The sequence below is a fragment of the Lathyrus oleraceus genome, chromosome 4 (assembly GCF_024323335.1).
Source record: "Lathyrus oleraceus cultivar Zhongwan6 chromosome 4, CAAS_Psat_ZW6_1.0, whole genome shotgun sequence".
Lineage (NCBI taxonomy): Eukaryota > Viridiplantae > Streptophyta > Magnoliopsida > Fabales > Fabaceae > Lathyrus > Lathyrus oleraceus.
In genome coordinates, this window is record NC_066582.1 from 260,005,488 (window position 1) to 260,021,596 (window position 16,109).

Consider the following 16,109-nt stretch of genomic DNA (forward strand, 5'->3'; position numbering starts at 1 on the left):
TATAAATGGTACTGTGGAAGCATAAAGATCACTAAGGGCTTTTTGGTTGAAGCTTGGTTAGGTTAACAAACAAGGGTCATTTCTAAGGCCATTGAAACGAAAGTGCCGATGCAAAAGAGACATTCACAATAATATTCACACTACTCGACTTTGTTTCATTTGTTTCTTATTTGTAACCTTCACAACACATATTCCACAACTCAATTTTTATTTTTCACTATTTTTCTTCCAAGCAAGCATTCATTCTCATTCTTTCTATTTTTGTTCTTTTCTTTCACATCAAATATACAAAACAGATGTTTCTTTTCTATATTTTCTATACATACATTTTTTTTTATGCTTGCTCGGTTTTTCTTTTCTTTTTCAAGAGTTGTGGTACTTACCAATTCTTTTTCGTTCTCCCCAACTTATTTCTTCCACACCCTAAGTGAATGCTCTTAACTTTTTACGGCAAAAGAACAATAATCAAGATTTTCCGGGTTGTAAAAAAAAGATTTTTGAGATCTCGCTTTATTTCAAGCCGAGATTCAACTGTTTAAGCTCAAAGGAGTTAACAAATACTCTCTCTGCTCACAGGTAAGTTGCTTTTGGATGTAGTTGTGCTCAAAAGAAAACAAGTGCCTTGATCATTTCTAATTGCTTCCACAATTTCACAATAATAAAAGACAAAGCATGAATCACATGAATCAACAAAACTTATTAGAATCCAACATTTAAGTGTACAATGGAGGTTTCCTCACAATTTGTGGTTTTAAGTTCTAGATGAAACATTCATTCAATTATGTTGCAAAAAGACAATATTCAATTTACCAAAAAGAGTAAAGTTCCTAATGCATTCTAAAATTCTAGCCGAAGGTAACCATAAACCTTAGCCTCATTCACTTGTTTATTCTTATCATTGCCATCCAAGCTCGGATGCACCTTCATTGGGTACTTCTTGAGGAGCAACCAATCTAGAAGGGTTTGCCACTCAATCAACCAAAAATTTATTAAACACACAAAATTAAAAACATAACTAAATAACATTAACTGAAAATATAAATTTGTTCATGGGGGACAAAACACCCCAATAGTACAACCCAAAATCAAGATACAAAATCCGAAAATACAAATAGAAATGACATAAAAACTGAAAAAAATACAAAAACTTAACCCACTAAGGGCTCAGGACTCCTCCTCGCTACCGGCATCAGAACCGGTAGCCTCATCATCAACATCATCATCATCAGCATCATCAGCATTAGCGCCCACCCCCTCACCATAGACAGGCCTGTCCACAGGCCAGTTGGCGTTAAGCAGAAACTGCTCACGCGCCAACAATGCCTGAGCACCGGTGGGGTCATTCCCTCGCAGTTCTAACCTCTACATACAGTTGTGCATATCTGTCATGGCTCTCTGGGATGCCGCCATCCACTCAAAACTGTAGTCGCACACAGCTCTGAGGTAGGGATCAAGTCCAGGAGTAGAAGTACCAGGACCATCAGAAGTCCGGGTACTTCCTGCAGCTGCACTGCCACTGGTAGTCTTCGGTCTACAATATTTAGCCACATACCGGTCATCGATAGGTGACGGGATCCTTACCTGCCCACGAGACGGAAGTCTCACCCTTGCCTGAACGCATAAACTCATGATCAAACACGGGAAAGCTAGGGGACAATTAACACGAGCCCCCGACTTAAGCCCGCTCTCGACCACGGACTTCAGTTCATTTGCGATGATCCTCGCCACATCGATCTCGACATTGGTGAGGATGGAATGGACCAAATGTGCCACTGGGATCGGCACAGTAGAGGTGTGTGATTTAGGCTGGATGTTGGTCAAAACCAAGAGCAGTATCAGTTGAGCCATGGGAGTCATGTCCTCCCGGTGATACCTCATTGGAACCCCAGATGGGTTCGGCTCAACAGATTTCCCAGGTAAAAGCAGGGCGGCAGTAATGGCAGGAACATCTCGGTGAAGCCTAAGGTCGGTGTGGTATTGGTCTCTCTGGTCAGCTCCCAGCTGGAGCGGTTCCCCAAGGATTCGGTTGATAGCATCCCGGTCAAATGGAATTGGACGCCCGGCCACTTTAGATACCCAAGTAAAGGGCTCGTCGTCGTCGGGCAGTGCATTAGCATAAAATTCACGCACTGTCGCTATGTCGTAATGCTCTAAGGGACTAATCAACCTATCCCATTTCTTCGCGTCAATCAACCCGGCGAAATTTCTGTAAGTGCCCTGTGGGTTGATCAGAAATCGCTTCTCTGGAAGTATCTTCCGCTTCTCCAGAGCGATGTATCTGGCGGCCTGCTTCGGGCCGACAAACTTGTCTTGGTCAAACTGGATAGGCACTGTCCGAGAAGTAGTTGCTCCCTTTCTTTTCTTACCCGCTCCAGACCTTGACTCCATTCTGCAAAATATACAAAGAAACAACACACACCAAACAAACAGATTAGCCATCAAAGCATAATTTAAAAGACTGCCTTGCTCGCTGCTGCTTCGCCTAGCGAAGTGGCAGCGAACGCTCGCCCCAGGTTCGCCTAGCGAGTGCTAGCGAACCTTACGGGTTTTGGGGTTTTTCAGCATGTTCAGAGATTCTCCCCCAAAACCCATACTCAAAGAGTTCTAACAACAGAACCATAAAGATTTATCAAGCAAATAACCGTTCTATGGAATTGGGGATGACCTATTCGCATGCAAAACCTAAAAATTCCCCAATTCAAAACCTAAAATCCCAAAAATTGCAAACTCCAAAATACCACATGCAACCTCAATGTTTCCCATACCACACTCATCCTATTTGCCATTCAAATTGGAAATTTAGAGTTCAAACAAAAAGAAAAATGTAGTAGGGGAAACCTTAGTTACACGGATTCGGAAATGTGAAGTGAGAAGAGTTTGCAATCGACCGAAAAGAGCAAGTGTTGGTGATAGAGATGCAAATGAGAGAGTTTGAGAAGCTTAGCACAAATTTCTCAGCAGAGCCGTTCAGAAAAGTTTTGTAAGTTTGGGGCAAAATGACCTTGCTGAGATTTAAATAAAAAAAAACTGTCCTGCAGCGCTTGCTGCTGCCTCGCCTAGCGAGCAGCTAGTGAGCCTGCTCGCTACTGCCTCGCCTAGCGAGCTGCAAGCGAGCATGACAGCAAGTGCATTGGCAAATGCAGCACTTGCAAGGTCATCATGCACGGGTTTAGCATAGTGTAACTCAATACAACACAACACATAAAACAGTAAATACTTACAATGTTGGGGTGCCTCCCAACTAGCGCTTGTTTAACGTCGGCTAAGCTCGACGGTGTGATGCTCACAGAGGAGCATCAAGCGGTAGAGCACAGCTCTCGCGATCCACATGACCGCCGAGATAAATTTTCAATCGTTGGCCATTCACTGTCCAACTATCTTTCTGGTCTATGTCTTCAATGACAATAGCCCCATATTCTTTTACCTCTTTCACCCGAAATGGCCCCGACCATTTTGATTTCAACTTCCCGGGAAACAACTTCAACCGGGAGTTGAACAATAGGACCAATTGCCCGGGCACAAATTCTTTGTTACGGAGCTTCTTGTCGTGATACTTTTTGCCTTTTCCTTGTACAACCAACTTGAGTGGTATGCGGCATTGCGCATCTCCTCCAACTCAAGTAGTTGCACTTTCCTTTTGTTACCGGCCAACTCATGTTCAAAATTTAAAAACTTTAGGGCCCACAAGGCCTTGTGCTCCAATTCAACCGGCAAATGGCAAGTTTTACCAAATACCAATTGAAAGGGAGTTAGGCCAATTGGAGCTTTAAAGGCCGTACGGTAGGCCCATAATGCTTCGTCCAATTTTTGGGACCACTCCTTTTTTGAATTAGACACGGTTTTTTCGAGGATTCTCTTAATCTCTCGATTAGAGACCTCAGCTTGCCCGTTAGCCTGAGGGTGATACGGAGTTGTCACCCTATGCGATACACCGTAATGTTTTAAAATAGTTTCCAAAGGTGCATTACAAAAGTGTGACCCTCCGTCACTTATCAACACTCGGGGGGTTCCGAAACGGGAGAATATGTTTTTCTTCAAAAATTTTATCACCGTTTTGGCATCCGCCCGAGGTGAGGCAATCGCCTCAACCCACTTAGAGACATAATCGACAGCGACAAGCATGTACTCATTCCCATAAGAGGGTGGGAAAGGTCCTACAAAATCTATGCCCCAACAATCAAATACTTCCACTTCTTGGATATTTTGGAGAGGCATCTCATCTCTCTTACCTATCCCACCGCTTCTTTGGCAACTGTCACAACTTTGCGCATGGGTATGTGCGTCTTTGAAAATAGTTGGCCAATAAAATCCCGATTGAAGAATTTTAGTGGCCGTTCTAACCCCATTATAATGTCCGCCATAAGGCGAGTTGTGACAATGCCAAAGGATGCTCTGGGCTTCATCACCAGTTACGCATCTCCTTAATAGGTTATCACTACCCAACTTAAACAAGTATGGGTCATCCCAAACATAATACTTCGCATCCGAAAGGAACTTCCTTTTTTGGTTCGAAGTTAGGTCGGCAGGCACAAAACCACTAGCCTTGTGGTTCGCAAAGTCTGCAAACCACGGCCTAACTTGAACCTTAAACAGTTTTTCATTAGGAAATTCTTCCCGGATTTCTTTTTCAGACGCGGTAACCTCCACGTTCACTAATCGGGATAAATGATCCGCTACCAAGTTTTCCGACCCCTTCTTGTCTTTGATTTCAACATCGAATTCTTGTAACAAGAGGATCCAACGGATGAGCCTTTGCTTCGAATCCGGCTTGGTTAGCAGATATTTAATCGCCACGTGGTCAGTGTACACAACGACTTTAGACCCTATAAGATAAGACCTAAACTTTTCTAGCGCATACACTATTGCAAGTAGTTCTTTTTCCATTGTGGCATAATTTATTTGAGCCTCGTTAAGAACCTTACTCGCATAATGTATCGCATGAAAAGTTTTGTCTTTTCTTTGGCCAAGTACCACTCCAACAGCATAGTCACTCGCGTCACACATTAGTTCAAAATTTTTATTCCAATCGGGAGCGACTATTATTGGAGCGGTAACCAATTTTTCTTTTAAAACCTCAAAAGCTTGCAAACAATCTTCGGTGAAGAGATATACCTGGTCCTTGGCGAGCAAATTGCTCAAAGGCTTAGCCACCTTTGAGAAGTCCTTGATAAAGCGCCGGTAGAACCCCGCGTGCCCCAAAAAGCTACGGATGCCCTTCACATTCACCGGAGGGGGTAATTTTTCAATTACTTCAACCTTAGCTCTATCCACTTCAAGCCCCCTTCTAGAGACTTTGTGGCCTAGCACGATCCCCTCGGTCACCATGAAGTGACATTTCTCCCAATTAAGCACCAAATTGGTCTTCACACATCTTTCCAACACCGTCTTCAAATTTGCCAAGCATAGACTAAACGTCCCACCAAATACCGAGAAGTCATCCATGAAGACTTCCATTGTTTTCTCTATCAGATCGGCAAAAATGGCTTGGACACATCGTTGGAAGGTCGCCGGTGCATTGCACAGCCCAAAGGGCATTTTTCTGTATGCGAACACTCCAAACGGACACGTGAAAGCCGTCTTCTCATGATCAATCGGGTCAACCGCAATTTGGTTGTACCCGGAGTAGCCGTCCAAAAAACAATAGTATTGTTGGCCCGATAGTCTTTCGAGCATTTGATCCATAAATGGGAGTGGAAAATGGTCCTTTCGAGTCGGGGTATTCAACCGTCTATAATCTATACACATTCTCCACCCCGTTGCAACTTTAGTGGGGATCAATTCGTCCTTGTCATTTCGGATTACGGTCATTCCACCCTTCTTCGGAACCACGTGCACGGGACTAACCCATGGACTATCCGAGATCGGGTAAATCATTCCCGCATCCAATAGCTTCACAACTTCCTTTCGAACAACCTCTTTCATGGTAGGATTTAAGCGGCGTTGTGGTTGAGCTACCGGCTTGAAATCCTCCTCCATCAAAATCTTGTGCATACAATAGGATGGACTAATTCCTTTTAGATCGGAAAGAGTCCAACCCATAGCTTCTTGATTGGTTTTTAGCACAATGATTAGACGGGCTTCTTCTTCTTTTGTCAAAAGGTTGCTTATGATGATCGGCTTTGCCTCGGTCTCATCTAGAAACACATACTTCAAAGTCGAAGGTAGCACTTTTAATTCAATTGGCGCTTTTTCGTCAATGACCTCCTTCTTCAAGTTTTCCTCCTCTACTTCCCATGGTTGTAGGTCGTCTAAACTATCAAGTTCCTTTAAGCATTCCTCAAGAGCTAGCTCTTCTTCAACAGTGAAAACCTCCAATGAGTCGTCAAGAGCTAACTCCATAGGAGATATCTCATGAATATGCTTTGAAACCTCCATAATAGCGTCTTCAATCACATCGATGCGAAAGCTATCATTTCTATCTTTTGAATGCTTCATCGCCTCGAATAGATCAAATGTGACTTCCTCATTTTGAACTCGCACCTTCATTAACCCGTCATCAATATCTATCATCATTCTCGCAGTCTTCATGAATGGTCGGCCCAAGATGAGCGGAGCATCATCATCTTCCTCCATATCAATAACAATAAAATCGACCGGGAAAAAGAATTTGTCGACCTTCACCAAAACATCTTGGGCTACGCCATGAGGATGGGTTGTCGATTTATCCGCCAATTGCAACGTCATTCGGATGGACTTAATCTCAATGTTGCCAAGCCTCTTGATAATTGACAAAGGTATAAGATTAATGCTCGACCCCAAGTCAATAAGTCCTTTCCCGACATAAACGTCACCAATTTTAACCGACAATGTAACTCTTCCCGGATCAACCTCTTTCTTAGGAAGCGTCCTTTGAATAATGACACTACAGCTCGCATCAAGGACGATGGTCTCCGGTTCCGTATACCTCCGCTTTTTGGTTAGTATGTCCTTCATGAATTTGGCATACTTTGGCATTTGTTCCAAGGCTTCAGCAAACGGAATGTTGATTTGCAACTGTTTAAAAATATCCATGAACCGGGCGTAATGCCGTTCATTCTCCCTTTTGGAAGGAGCATGAGGATAAGGAAGGTTTTGGATAGGAGTAGCGCTCACTACCTCCTTTCCCTTTGCAATTCTAGCACTCTTCCATCTAGGCTTTTTCACTACCTCCCTCATTACCTCATCACTTGTGTTTTTCCCCATCTCCACACCTGTTTCTTTTTCAACTTCACCATTATTTTGATTCTTTTCAACTTCTTCACCATCACTCCACACTCCTACTTCACCATCAACATTTTCCTCCACTATTTCCTCCTCAATTTCTTTCTCTTTCTCTCTTTGTTCACTCTCAACTCTTTTTTCATTCTCACTACCCAACTCCCTCCCACTTCTCGTCATGATCGCCTTACAATGTGCATTAGGATTTATTTGCGTGTTTGCCGAAAAGGAAGGACCGGTTTGTTGTTCCGCGAGTTGCTTAGCAAGTTGCCCAACTTGAGTCTCGAGATTTTTTATGGCCGCGTCATTGCTCTTTTGGTTAGCCATTGACATTTGCATGAATTGCGTCAATGTCTCTTCCAATTTAGAAGTTACGACCGGCGGTTGTTGAGGTTGAGGTTGATAAGGATTTTGGGGAGGGTTTTGACGGCTAGAAGAACCACCTCCATAACCTTGGTTATGATAATAGTTGCTTCTAGGTTGGAACCCTTGGTTCCCTTGGAATTGTTGTTGTTGATTTTGAGGGTGCGGTTGATAAGGTTGTTGTTGTTGTTGTTGTTGTTGTCTCGGTTGATAGTCCCGTTGATTGGCCATGTAGTTTACTTCGTCAAAACCGGGAGGTGGACAAAATCCGGTGTCATGTTCACCTTTACAAAGTTCACAACAAGCTATTTGTTTAGCTTTTGACGGTTCTCTTAACTCTTTGATTTGTTGCGTTAAGAGTTCCACTTGTTGTGAGATGAGCTTGTTTTGGGCAAGGATGGCATCGTTCGTCCCTAGCTCAAGCACTCCCGCCTTCTTCAAAGAATTTCCTCGACTTTGACTCTGAAGATCATTCAAAGCCATTCGATTTATAATGTTCGTGGCTTCTTCGACACTTTTTGACAATAAAGAGCCACCCGAGGTAGCATCCAACAAAGTTTTGCAGTTTGGTTGAAGTCCATTTCTGAAGATATGGATTTGAGTCATTTCATCAAATCCATGCCCTTTACATTTCCGAAGCATGGACTTGAATCTTTCCCACGCTTCATTCAAAGATTCACTAGTTCCTTGAGAAAACACCGAGATGGCCGTCTTTGATTCCATGAATCGGTTATGGGAGAAAAATCTTTCAATGAATTTCTCTTCTAACACGTTCCAGTCTGTCATTACGGCTGGTGTTTGATCTAGGTACCAATCCTTTGCTTTACCGAGCAAAGCGTGGGGAAATAATCGTCTGAACAACGGAAGCTCCTGAGCCTGATCCACTCCGGCAGCCAATGCTATTTCATAAAATTTTGTGAGAAAAGCAAATGGGTCTTCATGGTCCATTCCGGTGAATGGACTCCCATATAATAAATTCAGAGTTCCCGTTTTCATCTCAGCTTGCCTTCCGGTGTGGTTGGCAAACTGAGCGGTGTTCCTTGGACTGTTGATGCATGGAGTAGAAATAGGTGGTGGTGGTTGTGGCTCCATGTTTGGTATGAATGGTGGTGGATTTGTGGTTGAAGAACTTTCTCCTTGCTCTTGGCGTTGTCTAGCCTGTTACCTCCTACGTCTCGTTTTGCTATTGAGCCTCCTTGCGGTTCTCTCGATCTCAGGATCAAAAAGAAGTTCGTCCACAGGGATTTGCCCTCGCATAAAACGTAAGCTGCACACTAAACCAAACAAATTACAAGCACAAGTCAAAAATTCACAAGCTAAAACTTAAACAACCATTGCGATGCTCGCAATATCAATTTACAATCCCCGGCAACGGCGCCATTTTGTTGAAAGTATATTTCGTGTCGGGTTTTTGTTATCGTATCCACAGGGATTGTAAGATATCACCGCCGTTCGATGGTTGTATTAATCTTAGCTCAATGTAACAATAGGGTTTTGGTTTTAATCAAGTTATCTTGCATAAAAAGTAATAAATTGCGGTAAAAGTTATGGTTTGATTAAATGAGAAATATTGTCAAAGTTAGGTTTCAATGATCACTTTGCATGTATTTGCTCGGTCAACAATCTTATAAACTCCTTTAGATGATAAATAATTTCACAAAGTCCTCTCAATATGTTTCTCTCGAACACACATTGTGAGTTTTGCCATTTTGATCCATTGTTTCTCTCGAACACAATCTATCAAAATGACAACTTTTTGGTTCAACCTTATGGTGAACAAAATCATTCATTACTATCTCTAGCTAACAAACAAGTTTGGATGAAAACCTAGGTCAAGAGTCGGTAAACATCTCTCGATCATAAACCAACACAAAGAGTTTTAAATAGAAACAAAGTTTTCATCATATATTTACCATTAAAGAGTTTACATATGAGGATCCTTACATTTACACACAAAGCTAGTAATCACCTACATCTAACCTTGACAAATGGATGACTTAGCTACTCATTTTCATGGTAGCTTGGTCGGCAAGTAAGGAAAGAAGGTTGATCAACATCCAAGTCGGATAATCGAAGTTGGATGGGAATCCACCTTCTTTTTGTAGAAGATGGTTCTAAGATGAAGAGAAATGAAAATTAGGGCATAAAAGCTCCCAAGAACAATGCTGTAAAAATATCTAACAAAAGTACAAAAGTGGAAAAATGAGGTAAAACTAAGGTCTGGTGCTCAAAAGTGGCACCTGCTACTTATAGACCTCTGCTGGGCTGTCATGCTCGCTAGGCGAGCAGAATGGCTCGCCTAGCGAGGGTCTAATATGGGCACATAAGGCACCTGCGCCCAGAGAAACAGGGTCTGCTGAACTGTCATGTTCGCCTAGCGAACATACCTTCGCCTAGCGAAGGACACGCTTCAACCTTCGCCCCAGCGAGGTTGAGAGGTTTTGCTACTGGAATGCTCGCTGGGGACTCGCTAGAGCTTCGCCTAGCGAGTGAGTGCTGGCTGCGCTTTTCACCAAAACAGAACGAACTCGCTACCACCTTCGCCTTCAGCTCGCCTGGCGAATTAATTTGACAATTTACTGGAGCTTTTCGCCTGGAGCTCGCCTAGAGAAGCAGTGCTTCGCCACAGCCTCGCCTAGCGAGCAGGCTGATGAAATGCTTGTATTCTTTGGTTCCTTTGCCAATTTTCTTGTGTCTTTATTTTCAATTAGTTCATGCCTTTTTCCTGCACAATAACACACAAATCAAAGGCACCAAGCTTGTTTATCAATGTAATGCATTCCATGTAAAACAAATGTGGTTTTGACAATTTTAGCAAGGAAAAAGAGTGAAAGATGCCCACATATGATAGCTCAAATAAGCACTTTTGGGCATCTAACAATTAGTAGTATTGAACTCATTATTTTCCGCTGCGAACGCATATTCTTGAATATTCATGATAAGTGAAATGAGTTATTTTAAATGACCAGGTGTATTGTATATTGATGATGAATGATTTTTGGGTTTTGAAAGCTTTTAGTTTTTGAAAATGTCGATGTGACGCCCTTTTGTTTATATGCGTGCTTATTTACTCTGATTATATGTTAAGTATTTTGGGGTAGAAAAAGGGGTGTTGCATTAGTGGTATCAGAGCCTGGTTGACCAGTTGGTCAATAGTCGTTAATGTTTTCCAACCCTGTTGTATTCGATTTGTGTATCTGACACGATCGATACTGTTTGTCTGGTTGTTCGGGCTGTTTAGGACGATGGTTGCAGGTAGGAATGATGATGCCATTGCTGAGGCGCTGAGGATGTTGGCTGAATCCATTGGTCAGATCCCTCAAGCGAATGCTGGTAACCGAAATGGAGACGATGATGAGTTTCGTGCGTTGGGGAGATTCCAGAGGAACAATCCTCCTGTCTTTGAGGGTGAGCATGAACCTGATAAAGCTCAAGCTTGGTTGAAGGCAATTGAGAAGATCTTCAGAGTCATGAACTCTACTGATGCTCAGAAAGTGCAGTTTGGTACTCATATGCTTGAGAAGGAAGCTGAAGATTGGTGGAATAACACTCTTCAGAGGTTTGAAGGAGACATCATTGAGGTTACTTGGGCTCTTTTCCGTGATGTCTTCTTGGAGAACTATTTTCCAGAAGATTGTCGTGGGAAGAAAGAGGTGGAGTTCCTTGAATTGAAGCAAGGAAATGGTACTGTCGCGGAATATGCTGCTAGATTTCAAGAGCTTATCAAGTATTGTCCTCATTACAATACTGCTAATGCTGAGAGATCTAAATGCTTGAAGTTTGTGAATGGCTTGAGACATGATATCAAGAAGGCCATTGGTTACCAACAGATTACTCGTTTTGCGGAGTTGGTTAACAAGAGTCGGATTTATGATGAGGATAGTAGGGAGAGTACTTCTTTCTACAAGAGTTTGAAGGGGAAAAACCAGGACCGTGGGAAACCGTATGATGACAAGAGGAGACAATCTGGTTTCGGCAAGAAGCCAATGGGGGAGGATCTTCTACTCCACTTAAGTGTTTCAACTGTGGCATTGAAGGTCATCGTGCTGTTGATTGTAGTAAGGATTCTGTGACGTGTTTCAAGTGTGGAAAGAGTGGTCATGGAGCAAACAATTGTGGAGTTGGTTCGAGCGTGACTTGTTTCAATTGTGGTGAGAAAGGTCACATTAGTACCAAATGTGATAAGCCAAAGAAGGAGCAAGCGAAGGGAAAGGTGTTTGCATTGTCTGGTGCGGAGGCCACTAGCGATGATAGACTAATCCAAGGTACATGCTTTATTAATGGTACACCTTTGACTGCCATTATTGATACCGGTGTAACACATTCTTTCACTTCTTTGGATTATGGTTATTGATACACCTGCTATGGGTTCTGTTTCTACTTCCTATGTATGTCTGAATTGTCCGTTGAGTATCTTTGGTAGGGATTTTGGAATTGATTTAGTTTGTCTTCCTTTAGAGCAACTTGATGTGATTTTGGGTATGAATTGGTTAGAATTTAATCGGGTGTATATCAACTGTTTCGAGAAGACGATTATTTTTCCTGAGGTTGGTGCTAAGGAAGATTGGTTTGTGTATGCTAAGCAAGTTGATGAATCGGTGCAAGGTGGTGCCGAGTTGTTTATCTTGTTGGCAACTTTGGATATTCGTGAGAAGAGGACGATTGAAGAACTGCCAATAGTTTGTGAGTTTGCGGAGGTATTTCCGGAAGATATAAGTGATTTACCGCTGGAACGTGGGGTTGAGTTTTCGATTGATTTAGTTCCTGGAACTAGTCCTGTATCGATGGCTCCCTATCGAATGTCTGCTTCTGAGTTGAAAGAGTTGAAGAGTCAACTTGAAGACTTGCTCGAGAAGAGGTTTATTCGTCCTAGTGTGTCATCGTGGGGTGCACCTGTTCTGTTGGTCAAGAAGAAAGAAGGTTCTATGAGATTATGTGTTGATTATAAACAACTGAATAAAGTGACGATTAAGAACAAGTATCCACTTCCGAGGATTGACAATCTGATGGATCAGCTGGTTGGAGCTTGTGTGTTTAGCAAAATTGATTTGAGGTCTGGGTATCATCAGATTCGTGTAAAGGCTGAGGATATTCAAAAGACTGCTTTTCGGACAAGGTACAGTCACTACGAGTACTCCGTGATGCCTTTTGGTGTGACTAATGCACCTGGTGTATTTATGGAGTATATGAATAGAATTTTTCATGATTATCTGGATAAGTTTGTTGTGGTGTTCATCGATGATATATTGATTTATTCCAAGAGTAAAGAGGATCATGCCGAGCATTTGAAGGTTGTGTTATCGGTGTTGAAAGAGAGGAAGTTGTTTGCTAAACTCTCTAAATGTGAGTTTTGGTTGAGTGAAGTAAGTTTTCTTGGACATGTGATTTCGAGTGGTGGTATTTCTGTGGATCCTACGAAGATTGAAGCTGTATCTCAATGGGAAGCTCCTAAGTCTGTTGCTGAGATTCGAAGTTTCCTTGGTTTGGCTGGTTATTATAGGAAGTTCATTGAAGGATTTTCTAAGTTGTCGTTACCATTGACGCAGTTGACTAGGAAAGGTCAAGCTTTCATTTGGACTTCGCAGTGTGAAGCGAATTTTCAAGAGCTTAAGAGAAGATTGACTACGGCTCCTATTTTGATTTTACCGGATCCGTTAGAAACTTTCGCTGTGTATTGTGATGCTTCTTTGTTGGGTTTGGGAGGTGTTTTGATGCAAAAAAGGCAAGTGGTAGCTTATGCTTCAAGGCAACTTAAAGTTCATGAGAGGAATGATCCGACGCATGATTTAGAGTTGGCCGCCGTTGTGTTTGTGTTGAAACTTTGGAGACATTATTTGTTTGGATCGAGGTTTGATGTGTTTAGTGATCACAAGAGTTTGAAGTACTTGTTCGATCAGAAAGAATTGAATATGAGGCAAAGGAGATGGTTGGAATTCTTGAAAGATTATGATTTTGGTTTGAATTATCATCCTAGAAAGGCGAATGTTGTAGCCGATGCATTGAGTAGGAAGTCATTGCACATGTCTATATTGATGATTCGAGAATTTGAATTGTTGGAGCAATTTAGAGATTTGAGTTTGGCTTGTGAAGCAACGTCTTTGTGTGTTAAACTTGGTATGTTGAAGCTTACGTGTGGCATTCTTGACGAGATTAGAGAAGGTCAGAAGTCAGATTTGAAATTAGTCGATGTTACGACATTGATTAATCAAGGCAAAGGTGGTGACTTTAGGATTGATGAGAATGGTATCATGAGGTTTCGTGATCGAGTTTGTGTTGCGGATGTTGCGGATTTGAGAAAGAGGATTCTCACGAAAGGGCATAGAAGTGGTCTGAGTATTCATCCTGGTGTTACTAAAATGTATCAAGACTTGAGAAAGATGTTTTGGTGGCAAGGTATGAAGAGGGATGTAGAGAAATTTGTGTATTCATGTTTGACTTGTCCAAAGTCAAAGATTGAACATCAAAAGCCGTCTGGTTTGATGCAACCGTTATCTATTCCCGAGTGGAAGTGGGATAGTATCTCTATGGATTTCGTTTCGGGTTTGCCGAGAACATCGAGTAATTGTGAGGCGATTTGGGTCGTTGTGGACAGGTTGACGAAATGTGCTCATTTTATTTCGATAAGGATGGATTATTCGATGGAGAGACTTGCTAAGTTGTACATCGAAAGGATTGTGTGTTTGCATGGTATTCCGTCGAACATTGTTTCGGATAGAGATCCGAGGTTCACTTCGAGATTTTGGGAAGGTTTGCAAAGTGCTTTGGGTACGAAGTTGCGTTTGAGTTCGGCATATCATCCGCAAACTGATGGTTAAACGAAGAGGACTATTCAGTCACTTGAAGATCTTTTGAGGTCTTGTGTTTTGGAACAAGGAGGAAATTGGGATAGTTTCTTGCCTTTGATCGAGTTTACGTATAACAACAGTTTCCATTCGAGTATTGGAATGGCACCTTTTGAGGCTCTTTATGGTAGAAGGTGTAGAACTCCTTTGTGTTGGTACGAATCGGGAGAGAGTGCTGTGGTTGGATCCGAGTTGATTCAAGAGACTACAGATAAGATTAAGATGATTCAGGAGAAGATGAAGGCTTCTCAGAGTCATCAAAAGAGTTACCATGATAAGAGGAGGAAAGCTCTTGAGTTTGAGAAAGATGAGCATGTGTTTCTTCGAGTTACGCCAATAACGGGTGTTGATAGAGTCTTGAAGTCGTGTAAATTGACGCCGCGTTTCATTGGTCCTTATCAGATTTCCGAGAGGGTAGGTGAGGTGGCATATCGGATTGCATTACCACCGTCACTTTCTAATCTTCATGATGTGTTCCATGTGTCTCAATTGAGGAGGTACATTGCGGATCCATCGCATGTTGTTCCATTAGATGATGTTCAAGTGAGGGATAATTTGACGATTGATACATCACCTATGCGAATTGAAGATCGAGAAGTGAAGAAGCTCCGCGGTAAGGAGATTGCTTTGGTGAAAGTGACATGGGGCAGAGTCGCCAATGGCAATATTACTTGGGAAGTCGAGGATAAGATGAAGGAATCGTATCCGGAGCTGTTCGTTTTAGGTATTTTCGAGGCCGAAAATCTTTTAAGTGAGGGAGAGTTGTAACAACCCAATTTTAGTATTTATTTCTTATATTATTATTATTATTATATTTTATTTTATTTTATTGGAGTGTTAATTAATTAATGGGTTGTTAGGTAGTATAATAATTGATTATATTAATTAATTTGGTGTGTTAATTAATTATTTAGTTGATATGGGATATAATTAAATAATTATATTAATAAACTTGGTGTGTATATTGTGTTAGTTTAATTTAATTGAACTAATTAGAGATATTTAAATATTAGGTCTTATTGGGCCTATTAATTAAATTAGAGGTATCACTCTTTAAGCCCAAATATAATAATATAAATAGTAAGAGGTGAGGAGAGTGAGAAGTAGGATTCATTTGATCAATTGACGGCAACAGAGAAAGAAATGAGGAAAAGTAAGGAGAAGAGGGGAAGAACGAGAGAGAAGCTAAGGTTTTCAGAAATTGAAGAGGTAAGGGGGAGAATCCTTATTATTATGGGTTAGTATGATTGGGTCAATGGATAGAAATATGTTTACGTTGAATTCCCTAAAACCTAACAATTTTGATAAGTATTAGTGATTTGTGGTGATTTGATTGTGTTAAACTGCAAATTAACGTTATATACTTAGAGTATTGTATGAGTCATAATTTTCTGAACGTTTAACTTTTTACGGAATCGAAATCGGAGGTCCGAAAGTCCTCCAACGATGAAAAACGCAGAAAATTCTGCATTCTGTTTTATGTTAACCGGTTACCCACCGAGCGTTAACCGGTTACTTGCTTAAAAATCTGTTGATTCTGTTTTATGTTAACCGGTTACCCACCGAGCGTTAGCCGATTACTTGCTTAAAAATCTGTTGATTCTGTTTTATGTTAACCGGTTACCCACCGAGCGTTAACCGGTTACTTGCTTAAAAATCTGTTGATTCTGTTTTTGTGTTAACCGATTACCCACCGAGCGTTAACCG